This window comes from Sarcophilus harrisii, chromosome 1, assembly GCF_902635505.1.
Source record: "Sarcophilus harrisii chromosome 1, mSarHar1.11, whole genome shotgun sequence".
Lineage (NCBI taxonomy): Eukaryota > Metazoa > Chordata > Mammalia > Dasyuromorphia > Dasyuridae > Sarcophilus > Sarcophilus harrisii.
In genome coordinates, this window is record NC_045426.1 from 91,576,554 (window position 1) to 91,589,667 (window position 13,114).

The 13,114-nt window shown below is 34.4% G+C and overlaps 1 protein-coding gene across 11 annotated transcripts in view; it reads right to left on the reverse strand.

Annotated features, from left to right (window-relative positions):
- The window catches only part of MAP4 (microtubule associated protein 4), a 205,729-nt gene that overhangs the window by 147,779 nt on the left and 44,836 nt on the right, over positions 1–13,114 (reverse strand). For all 11 annotated transcript variants that reach the window (XM_031960989.1, XM_031960997.1, XM_031960973.1 and 8 more), the window contains exon 2: positions 8,571–8,624. The gene's annotated coding sequence lies outside the window, so the exon portion shown is untranslated. The remainder of the gene's footprint in view (positions 1–8,570; positions 8,625–13,114) is intronic.

Here is a 13,114-nt window from a genome sequence, read left to right on the forward strand (position 1 = left end):
ACAATGCCACCTAGCTGTCCTTGGAGGTTCTTAGTAAAAAGTAGAACCATAAACTGCAGGCACGGAGTGGGGGAGGGGGGCATGTAAAAGCAAAGGACAAAAGTTTGTTGTTGTTGTTGTTTTAAGTAACCCTTCAGCCTAAGAGAACCCTATCAGAAAAGAAGAAAAAAATTCTACAAAACCAACCAAACCATTGGGGGGGGGGGGGGGGGAGGGAGGAAAAAAGACATTACATGCATTTTCTCACACCCCTAGGAACTCCTCACATCTTCAAAGAAGTAGAGAACATGTAACTCATATCTTTTCTTTGGGGCCAAGTTTGTTCTTTATATTTTCCTAACATTCAGATTCAGTTGTTTTTGTGGCTGTTGTTCTGTTATATTGTCATAATTGGTGTATATACCATTTTCCTGGTTCTCCTTTTTCTATCACTTCATATAATTAACCCTAAATGCTTCTGATGCTTGCTATATTGAAATTGCTCCAACTCTTTAGAAACAAAACAAAAGTTGAGAGATTTGCAAAAACTAGGGAAGCCTGATGGCACAGCAGATAAAGTACCAGCCCTGGAGTCAGGAGGACCCGAGTTCAAATATCACTCCAGACACCTAACAATTATTAGTTATGTGACTGGAGACAAGTAATTTACTTCAATTGCCTCAAAAAAAAAAAAAAAAAGAGGGGGAGCTAAAAACAAAAACACAAATTTGGTTTATTAGAAAAACAATTTTTTTTTACATAAAGCTACATGTAGAGAAAAATTACATGCCAGAAGAACTGTCACAAAACCTGAAACACTGGATGTAACAAGCTGCTACAAATGTATATTATTCAAATGGCCTTAATAAAATAATCCTGATTTAAAAGCTAGACCAATAGACTTCTTTCCTAGAAAGAGGCAAGTTTTGAATCTTCATTGAAAACTCAGAGATAAGTAGGACTTATCAGCAGACATTGATATGCTATCAACTAATGACACAACAAGCAAAGACAGATACTCAGTGTGATAGTCACTGATTACCAGTCTATTTAGCTACTTTGAAGAATAAATAACACTCATTAAGTCATTTATTTATTGTATCTATTAAATGCAAGTGTTCAAAAACAAAACTAAAAAAAGTCTTTGTCCTCCGTGAGTTTATATTTGACTACAGGGAAGATACTGTGTTGCATAGAGATGTCAACATAAAACATATACAATAAATGCAAAGTAACTTCTGGAGAAGAGAGCAACAAAATGGAAGAAAGCTCTTGTGAAACCTTTGACAGCTAATGGAGATCTTGAAAGAAGCTAGATAATGCAAGAGATAAAGAGAAGGTAGTGCATTCCAGGCATGGGTAAAATGACATATACAAGGAAGGGCAAACAGGTCTGACTAATTGGAAGAAAAGTCCAATAAGGATATTTTGAAATGTCTTTGGAAAAAGAGGTTTGTGACTAATTAGGAAGGGCTTACAAGCTCATTATGAAAATCACTAATCACTAAAACTGACTTTTAAAACTGATAACACAAGTATAGCACAAATATAACTGGAGTGTTGGACTCACAATACTAAAGCAGCCCAAGTCAGAGTAAAACTTAACTGGTATACATAACAAAATAAATTAAAATGTAATAGAACATATTAAAAATATTAATAGATGTTTGAGTCAATATTCAATCTACAGAGATGTTTGTGAAGAGCTGAATGGCCCCCAATTCTATTGGATTTTGACACCACTGCTGTATCATTCACCACCACAAAAAGTTGTCATCGTGATCTGGCCGAAAAAAAAAATTATTTAGAAATTCAGGATTTAATTATCAGTATTTACTATGTGCCAGGCACTGTGCTAAGCACCAGAATAAGCAATACCAGTCCCTAGCCATTTCCTTTTTAACACAAACAAATTAAACATTAAAAGGAAGCTGAAAAGCTTGGTGGTGAAGGTGAAACAGGATGAAGGAACGCACCTTTAAGCTAAGAGAAAGTTGTCTTAAGAAATGAAGACATACTCTACTGTGCCTGTATCCGAAAGACAGCATAAAAAAGGGAAAAGGACCCATATGTGCAAAAAATGTTTTTGTAGTGGCAAGGAACTGGAAACTGAGTGGATGCTCATCTGTTGGGGAATGGCTGAATAAGTTATGGTATATGAATGCAATGGAATGTTATTCTATAAGAAATGATCAGCAGGATGATTTCAGAAAAGCCTTAAGTGAAAAGCCACATAAACTCATGTGAAGTGAAGTGAGTAAAACCAGAGAACATTGTATACTCTTGCTGTTGTGTGCAATCATCAATTTCGATGGATGTGGCTCTTTTCAACAGTGAGGCAATTCAGATGAATTCCAATGGTCTTGTGATGGAGAGCCACACTCAGAGAAAGGACTATGGGAACTGATTGTGGATCACAATATTTTCACTTTTTTTGTTGTTGTTTGCTTGCATTTAGTTTTCTTTCTCGTTTATTTCCTTTTTGATCTGATTTTTCTTGTGCAGCATGATAATTCTGGAAATATCTATAGAAGAACTGTACATGTTTAACATATATTGCCATATAAGGGAGGCGATGGGAAAATGGAAGGGAGAAAAAAATGTGGAACACGAACTTTTGTAAGGGTGGATGTTGAAAACTATTTGCGCATGTTTTGAAAATAAAATGCTTAAAAAAAAAAAAGAAAGAAAAAAGAAATGGAAACATAGTTAATAGTTATGTGCCAGGGACCGTGCTGGATATACAAAGAAAGGAAAAAATACTCCCTAATCTCAAAGAACTTCACTTGTCAGTCATTCTCAAACTCAAGTTCAAATCATTTGTGATCTCAGTATATCATCTCTTCACTTCTAGAAAAATGGTTTAGCCTTCTCTTGTGATACAAATGAAATAAGAAACCAAAGTATATTCTGTGAGGAAAAATCACTTCAGGTTTAACTTTTCTTTAAGAAAAACATAAACAAACAAAAAAGTCTTTTTAACACAGAGATTAATGATGTCCTGAATAACATTATAACTTACATATAACAAGAACTCAATCAATTTTTGTTGGTACATTTTCTGACTTTGCTTTTCCTTCTCCAATTGATTAATAACCAGATCTCACTTCTCATCTTTATAAATACAAGCAGGAAGTTAGTCCAGAAGAAAGGAGGAAGGGAGAGGCCACTGTGGGCCAATTACCATTGTATTTATATATCCGTTCTCTAAACAACAAATCATTTAAATTGGAACTATGACTAAGACACAGAGTATTAATGGAAATGACTGTATTCTGTAAAGGGAATACTAGCAAGCACAAGAATGGATGTTCCAATTAAACATAAAGTAGATTCTCCACATGTCACTTTCCTATTTGGAAGTTACCTCTATGGTCAATTGGTCACTATTTTATAAGTCACTAAGCTCAAGGACAACTTCTCACTAAAACTTTATCTAGGAACAAAGTCCTGGGGAAATAACTAAAACATACTCCTCACCCACAGATGTTAATGTTGAGAGCTTTTCGGTATACAAGTTGTGGTTAAAAAACTGACTTGCCACCAACTCTCTATATAATATACAGTTACTAAAGTTCCATTGCTTATGCTAAGAGTTTTTGCTAACCCTACAGCTCCTATCTGTTGAAAGATTTTCATGGCAATTAAATATTCATATTTTTAAAACTATATAAATAACCTAAATTTACAACAATAAGGGAATGTAAGACAGTAGTGTAATATATAATTTATATAAATGCATGTAATTTGTATTTATAAACAATATGGATAATTTTGAGAAAATGGCAGTATCAAAAGGATAAGGACACAGTTTAAATATGTAAATAGTTATGACATGATCGTTATCTGTTATCTCAGCAAAAAGTCAGGAGATCCTGATATGAACTATAAAGGGAGTTGAAATATATTATACTTTATGACAGTATAACTATTTTAAATATTGTTCAATGCTATTTCTTTTAAAAATTATTTCTATAAGATTCTAGTGCATCTCATTTCCTTTACTTTGGCTCTTATAAATTTCCAAGAGTAAGGGAAAACGTAGTCAACAAATTATCAAAGATCATGCAACTCTTTTTTCCCCCCATGAAAACATAGAACTTCCAAAACAAATGAAACAAGACCAAGCAACTCTCTGAATAAGTCCCAACTATTCCTTATTCATTCAAATTTTGGGATCCATTCAAGCCAAGGTCTAAAAGAGCATACTTTGCAAAACTTTAAGCATCCCTATCTACTAAATTAATATTAAACAAGTTTTCTACTTAAATTTCAACTGTCAAAGAAAAAAGGAGTTTTAGCTACATGTCTAAGTAAAGACTCCGAGCAACAAACTAAAGAGCCCTTCTGAGAGACTACAGTTTCTCTAAGTAAGCTTAAAATTTCATATATGCTTTTAAAAACCAGTTGACTATAAGAAGAAGGAAACAAAATAAATGTACTAGTCTTATAATAATTACAGGTTACATATCTAGGGAATTTGAATTCTTATCTCTAAACTTTCTTATTTTCTTAGGCATGAACTCAGAAGGGACAGAACAGGGAATCTATGAAAACAACAAAACAAATGCAAACTGTTAAAAAGTAGCATAGATTACATAGCAGGTGAGTTGGAAGAGCAAAAATGGGAAACTTAAAGTAATAAAAAATCATAGAGCAGAATCCCATGAAAATTTTTCTTGAATGGATGCCCATCAATTGAGAATGCATTCATATACTATAGCTTATTCAGCTAAAGGAATATTATTGTTCTATAAGAAATGATCAGCGGGCCGATTTCAGAAAGGCCTGGAAAGACATACATGAACTAATGCTGAATGAAGTAAGTAGAAGCAGGAGAACACTACACAATTGATAATCACATAATATTATGTGATTATCAACTGTGATAGACTAAAGCTATTTTTAAGGAACAATTCATTTTTAAGAAGAAAATTAATACAAGGGAAAATAAACCCAGGTCTAGTTTTTACTACTTTCAACCAGTCCAAGACTAGAATTAGAGGTCTGTTTACACATTACCGACCAAATTTACATACTAAAGGGATTCCAAAATAGAATTATGGTTCTGCTCTGACATTATAGAAGTACTTTATTTTTGAACTTAAAATGAGATGAGGAGTGCCCTTGTCTCTTTCGTTGATCATCAGTTAATAAGGACTCACACTTGGCCCTGTAAAAATGTAATCCTGCATGACTGTCTTCTACAGTTCTCATTAAAACTAACAACTCCACCAAACAAACAAGGAGGACAACAGAAATAGTTACTGTTGAAGGTATTTGCAAAGAGAAAGGAACATTAATGTCTGCTACTAAAGCTATAGATTAGTCTATTAAGAAAAGTAATTTGAAATTAAAAAGGAAATAAAATATCTGACCCAGAGATTCAGATAGGTATAACCCTAAGAAAAGCTGAAACAAAAATAAACGTTCCATAATACACCAAAATATTCACAGCAGTATTCCTTGGGGTAGCAAAAATAGAAAACAACATGAATACCTATTTTAAAAAATGGCAAAATGTATTATGGTAAATGAATCTAAGAACACCAAAAGAAAGGCTAAATAAGAAGACAGAACCATGGGGAGACATGTATGAACTGATTCAGAGCTGAAGTAAACAGAACCAGTAAAACAATACACACAATTACTACAAAGAAGTAATTGTAGAAGAAAAAAAAGAAAAGAAAACTGAATATGGTGCAATTTTAGTGACTAAGCTTGGATTCAAAAAAAAAAAAAAAAAAAAAAGATGATGATTATGATGATGATGATGATAAAATGCCCTTGCCTCCTTTCTTTGCAAAAGTCAGGGACTTCAGGAGGGGAATAAAGTATATAATATGAGACTCAATGTACTGTTTAGTTCTGCTAAAATACATTTCTCCATTCTTTTTTTATCTTTTGTTAAGAAGGATTATATGAGTTGCATGGGAGAGAAGCGGGTTTCGGGGAATGTATTCAAAAATAAAGGTGATACACACATGTATCATACATACATATATGTATAACCTATATCAGATTGTTTTCTTGGGAAGGAAGAAGGGAGAAAAAGCTCTAACTCAAAATCATATTAAAATGAATGTTGAAAACTCTTTACATGGAATTGAAAAAAAATTAAATATTATTGAAAGAAACAGAAGAAAGTTGATATAAAAACAAAACCACTTCTTATAATTATTAAAAACAGGTCCAATATCCACTATCTTGCCACCCCAAAATTAAGTAAATACAACACACAATTGTGTAGGCTTAGAAAAGTAGGATTCAAGTCTCATGTTATGTATATGGGGCCTACCATATTAACCACCACTTATAAGTTTTCCATTTTTCCCCCTCGACTTTTTCAAAATGAAAATTTCCTTATATGGTCTTCCTCGTGTACTTTGGCTATATGCCATGTGAGTCAACAGTCTATTCCTTTTGGGGTGAGGAGACAACTGCCAAATCTAAACTAGTTGGATTTGGGTCAATCAACAGGCAGGCAGTCACTTCACCTCCCTGCAGAAATAAGTTGTCCAACACTTGGTGGAGCATTAGGGCGGAGGGATGGAGAGAGGAAGAGGCCCAGGAATAAACTTTATATTTTTGTCTTAGGTGATAATCAAGAGATTAATTTTAAAGAGATAACTGAGACTATGACCCCCTAAACCTCTTTTCCTTTGGACATTTTAGTGATTTTTTCCCCTACTTTCCTCCTCCCAGACTCAAGTTCTCCCATTGTTAAAAAATTTTTTTTTCTATGTTAATTGGTCAGTATAAGAATCAGTTATGGTTTCATTACACAAACTCCCAGAGAAGAAAATTATTAATTAGTGGGTCCACATTTTCTCTGTAGCTTAAGAGCCTTAGAGACTTGCTTAGATCAAAGAGGGCATAAGTGACTTGACCAGGATCATAAACCCTGTATTTATCAGAGAGAGAATTTGGACACATCTTTTTCCTGACCCCAATTCCTTCTCTTGGAGGCCACATTGTTCATTCACTTTTTTAAAAGAATTAAATACTTTCATAAGTAGAAGATAGTTAAAGACTTCTTAAGTCTTAAAGACTTCTCTCACTGTGTATAATCTGCTAGCATGTTCTTTAGCAGATACATGTATACATATACACCACAAATATATGCATGTGTACATATATATTAAGTGTGCCATATGCATGCCTGCATAAACTCATGTGCATATACTTAAGCAAGGCATCATAGTACATGAATAGTCGTGTGCCATCTGTGGAATCTGGAAGACCCGAGTTTAACTCTTATTTCTACTAGTCACCACTTTATGATCAAAGGCAAGTCACAACATCTCAATGTTTCAAGCATCTCTCTTTAAGAATGTAAGCTAAAGGCGAGATGCCAATTTATGGTGGTAGAAGGAGTTTCCATACCAGGAATAACCAATGAAACCACAAGTCCAGACCAAAAAATTACATTTAAGTACACAACAACAAAGTCTTATTAGCACAGTATCTGTGCCTATCTCCCAAGGTGGTTGCAAGGATAAAATAGATAAAAATGCTAAGTATCTTTTAAGCATTAAATAAAAACTGGGCAGCTATGTGGCAAAATGAATAGAACACTGACCTTGGATTTAGACACAAGCTGGGTAACTATGGGGAAATCACTTAACTGTCTGCCTCAGGTGCCTCATCTGTAAAATAAGCTGGAGAAATTCCACATTCCAGTATCTTTGCTAAGAAAACCCCTAATAGAGTCACAGAATGCTACACAAAGTGACTGAACAACATAACCAAGAAATCCCCAAATGGGGTCATGGAAGAGTCAAACACAACTGAAATGACCCAAAAACATTAGCTAAATTAATATGAAATAATTTTTCCTCCTAGTTCCAAAAAATACCAAGACTTTATAATAAATGACACTATAAAACTTAACTTAATGCTCACATAGTTCTTCTGTTCTGGGGTCCCAGTGAAACAAAGGATGAAGAGACATAAACTGAAGAGAAAGGAAACAGAATAAAATTCTGTTTCTTAACATGTTTTTGCTAGCTGTTTTTTCCCAGACAATGAAAACCCATTGTTACTTTAATCCTAGATCTTAATCCAGTCTCCACAAAGCTATGGAATCACATTTTCAACTAGTTCTAGGGACAATAATGGCTTTGACAACATTTCTACTTTCAAGGTTTAAGAAACCACAAACACTGAAGCCACAAATTTTCAACATTTTCAAATACTGCAGGGTACTGGCTAGCTGTCATTTGTGGGAAGGTCCTAGCTAAGTGAGGGACACCACTGGCCATTCCTTTTCCTCTGGCATACTTTTATAGGAACAAAGCTCTTCCTCTATTTGGCAGTACTTGCTAAACTACTGGAAGCAGTGCTCTCATGGTCAAAAGAAAGGTTACATTGGATATGTGGGCCCAGGTTACTACATGTCTCTTTCTGGTCTGTTTTGAGCAGAAAGAGACATATTTTCCCCATTTCTTCCTTGCTTTCCCAACAAATGGGCCATATATCAGATTTCCTCTTGAACTGTCTACCCAGATCAATTAGTTCCAGGCAGAGAGAAACCAAATTCACTGGTTTCACTGGTATATTTCCTAATTAATAACAATAGTAAATCATACCTGATAAGTAGAGATTCTTATTTAATCCTTTCTATGTCTCTGCAGACTTCTTATCTGTAAGAGAGGAAAAATCACATGAGTACTTTGATGGATGGAAAAAGATTTTATTAATGCCTTTTATTTTTGCATCAGTCATTTCCTAATATACTTCCTCATACCCCTCAATGAGTCATCCCTTAAAATAAAGATAAATACTTGGCAAAATGATTTTCTCAGATACTTTATTTCCCATTACAGGTATCCATCTATCAACATCCCCAACAGAAAGAGGTACAATTCTCCAATTGTTCAGGGATAAAACTAGTCATGACAAGGCATGACATGTGGCTTCATTTGAGTGGTCTTTTAGCTTTTTTATTTTTGCTGAGGCATTTGATAATCACACAGCTGGAAGTATTAAGTGTTTGAGACCAGATTTGAATTCAGGTACTCCTGACTTCAGGCCCAATGCTCTATCCACTGCACCACCTAGCTGCCCCTTAGCTTTCATTATTGTGATCACTCTATACTGTTTTCCAAATTTAGCTTACTTCATATCAATTCATATGAATCTTACACAGTTCTCTGAATTCCTCAAACTAACTTTCTTACAGCTCAAATAATATTCCATAATTTATTCTGCTCTTCTCCAACTTAAAAAGAAACCAACTATTCTGTTTCTAACTTATTTTGCTATAACAAGGAATATTATGAACATTTTGGTAAAGGCGAGAATTTGGTACATTCCTTTAGAATACCATGTAAATTGTACAAAAGCATGTACATATGTATAGGGCTTTATACAGGCCTAGCATTGGCTTTTCTCAATCAAAAGGTGCAACACTTTTGATGACTCTCCTTCCATGATTCCAAATTGTTTTCAAGAATGTTTGAATTATTTCAAAGTTCCATCAATACCAAAGTACCATTGATACCGTTTGCCATGACAATCCATCAAGTTGGCAAAATTGCAGTCACAGAGACCTAAACAAAGCTGTCCAAAGGAACTGACTCACACACCATCTTAGACTTTCTGCTGAGAATTTCTTAAGACTCACAATTCTCAAATACATTACTGTTATTACATATGCTGACAAATCAAATTGTATTAGGACAAAACCAAAAAAGCAAGAAAACCACTGAATGCTACTAAGGCTATGAGCCATGATTCATTTTCCTGACCTAAAATCACTGCTCTTAGACTCATATAAACACATTTTTTTAAAAAAGATACTTTAGATAAACAGAAACCATATTAACCTGATAACAATTGGAGAAATAACCAGAGAAGTTATCAAGTAATTAATCTTGTGTTATAAATTGAACATTGTGCTATAAATTGAAAATCCCATCAACTGAATACATCTTAAAGATGCCTACTATGTGTCAAGCATTATGCTAAGTACTTTTTACAAATACTATCTTATTTGATCCTCACCACAAACATACAAGATAAGTGCTATTACTATCCTCCTTTTACAAATGAGGAAATTAAGTCAGACAGAAGTTAAATAATTTGCCCAGGAGCATATATCTTAGTAACACAAATTGGAAGCCAGGTCTTCATGATCTTAGGATCAGTACTCCATCTACTCTATAACTAAGTCCAATGGCAAAAGAAGTCAATTAATAAAAAATGGGAGTCCAAGACCAAAACTGGATGTAAAGTAAAGCAAACCAAAAATCAGGGCAGACACTACTCAATGAGCACAACCTCCCTCCCCTCTCTGTATTATAATGGAATCATAAGTCCCTCCTAAGGGGTCTTAAAAGAGCAAAAAGATCGACTCAAGGAGTCAATAAGGATGGATATCAGTATAAAGTTAGAGTATTTTCTTTTTTTGTTTTTGTTTCTTATTTTTTAATTTTTTTATTATTATAGTTTTTTATTGACAGAACATATACATGGGTAATTTTTCAACACTGACCCTTGCAAACACTCCTCTTCCAACTTTTCCCTTCCATTCCTCCACCCTCTCCCCTAGATGGCAGGCAGTCTTACACATGTTAAACATGTTAAAGTATTATCTTAGATACAATATATGTGTGCAGATCCATACAGTATTCTTGTTGCACAAGAAAAATTGGATTTAGAAAGATAAAAATAACCTGGGAAGATAAACAAAAATGCAAGCAAACAACAACAGAAAGAATGTAAATGCTATATTGTGGTCCACACTCATTTCCCAGTGTTCTTTCTCTGGGTATAGCTGGTTCTGTTCATCACTGATCAACTGGAACTGAATTGGATCCTCTCATTAACGAAGAGATTCTGTATTTGATCCTGGAAGTGATAAAGAGCCATCAGAATTATCAAAGGAGATAGGGGAGAAGAATACCAACATGTTGTTTAGGAAAAATCAACTTGGCAGCTGAATGGAAGATGGATTCAAGTAGAAAAATGGCTATTGCAATAATCCAAGAGATGTTGCAAACGTTAAATCAACAGGCTTTGGTAAAAGATTGAATGTAGGCTGTAAGAGAGTGAGAAGTCAAGGATGGACACCTGAGTTGCCCTTGAGAGACAGAGGAGAGCATTTCCCTTCACAGTATTAGGGAAGTTGGGGAAGGCAAGGGATAAATAACAATAAAACATAAGCTCTGCATACTTGTTCAATAAAAGTCACAGAACTACAGAACTGATGGGGAAAATGCAATCTGTGACATATTTTTTAAAAAAATAAAATCAGAGGCAGGAATCTAATAAAAATGTTAACAGTTTATGTTAAACGACTAAAGAACTACATAAATACTACAATTAAAAATGTCTGAATCTGGCCTGTTCCACTTGGATTGAGCTTCATGAGCAATCTAGGACATTTTCATCAAGAATCTCCTTTAGAACAGAAACTTATTAAGAATCAGGAACATTTATTACTTCACATGCTGTTAATCAGACCCAGCTAAACCCTTAATTTTATTTCTTTGAATATGGAAAACAGTTAATCATCAGTCTCATAATAACATTCTATTTTAAAGGATTCTAATTATATTATCTCTTTTCCTTTTCTTTAATTGGTTATCTCTTTATACAACCTATATTAAAATCTTAGTGGCCTGAATTCCAACAAAACCAACTTAATCTTATCAATGGGAAAAAATATGGCCTAAGTGAATTGTTCCAAGATCACACAGGTTCTATCAATGAGCCAACAAGAAGCTGGATTTCCAAACAATTCAATGCTTCCCTCCTAATCCACCCCCAACTTCTAGAAGAGAAAGTGAGACAAATGACCTTGCACTACCTCATTCACTGAAATCCAGTTTCAGTGCATGTCATAATATCATCAGCTCCCTACCCATTTTGTCTAATCTCCAATTTCATCAACTCCTTCTAAAATGTAGCACCATAAACTGGGCTGAGTGATACAATGAAACCTGTTCAATACAAAGTATTTCCAAGCTCTTCCTATAAGCATCATTTCAATAGAATCCTACTCAGAACTCTCAAAATGCTACTCTTTATACTTTCCATGCCTTGCCTTCTGGCTTCTGCAACCAGTATCCCTATCCATAACTGCCAGACTGCGTTCAAATTAAATAGTCATGTGCTAATTCTAACCCAGTAAAAACCTCTCAAAAATACTAGTTTTGCAAGGCAAATATTACTATTTAAATTGTGAACTCCAAGAGAAGGAATTGGGTTCCAGTTAAACTGTACCTCATCCAGGACCACTATGCTACCTAGATGTCCTGTTCTACACAGACATCATTTAATGCATGTAAAATTTAATAGAATTTAATCCATAGCATTCACACAGTGAACATCTAATAACACCTTTTCCACTCCATGCCATGAGTTCTTAAACAAACCACCTCTATTCTGATTTTCATATACTATGTCATTATAATAAATTTAAAAACAGACTCTGTATATTCGTCCATTCAAGGTGCTTCTACAGGAAAGGATAGGACACAAAGCAATGTTTCCAATAGCTTTCTCCAATGAGATGAACAGTGCTGGGGAAAGAAGACCTGGAAAATATCCTTTTCCTAAGACCAATAAGCCTTACATGGCAATCTCTTCCTTGAACCCTATCCACTACAAAATTTCTAACAAGTCACAATAGCTAAAAGGACTGGAAAGTTAAGTTGTGGAGGATTGTACACTGAATGGGAGAAGTTGGAATAGAAGACCTTTAAAGTCCCTTCAGAAATTAAAGACAAAAGTCATCATGTGCTTTGCCATAACAATAGAACTGAAGATATACTACTTTTTGATTCACTATACAGACTGATACTATAGTCCAAATTTTAAAAAAAAATTTTTTTTTGGCAAAGCTAAATTTAGGCCTCTAAGGATGATGAAATCATTAAATACTTTATAGGCACAGAGTAAGTATCTTGCTTAAAACTCTAGTTTCCAACTTCACAAGATTCTTAAGTCACATAGACTCTTAAGAGAGGCAAGCCCCTTTGAGATCACAATTGAAGCAAAAAGAATGGATAAAGGTGGCAAGGGAAAGGGTGTAAAAAAGGGGAGTGATGAAAAGCAAATTATGGAATATTAGGAAGGGAATATGAATCAATGCCAGTGAGAGAGACAGAGAGGGAATGAAAAGCCA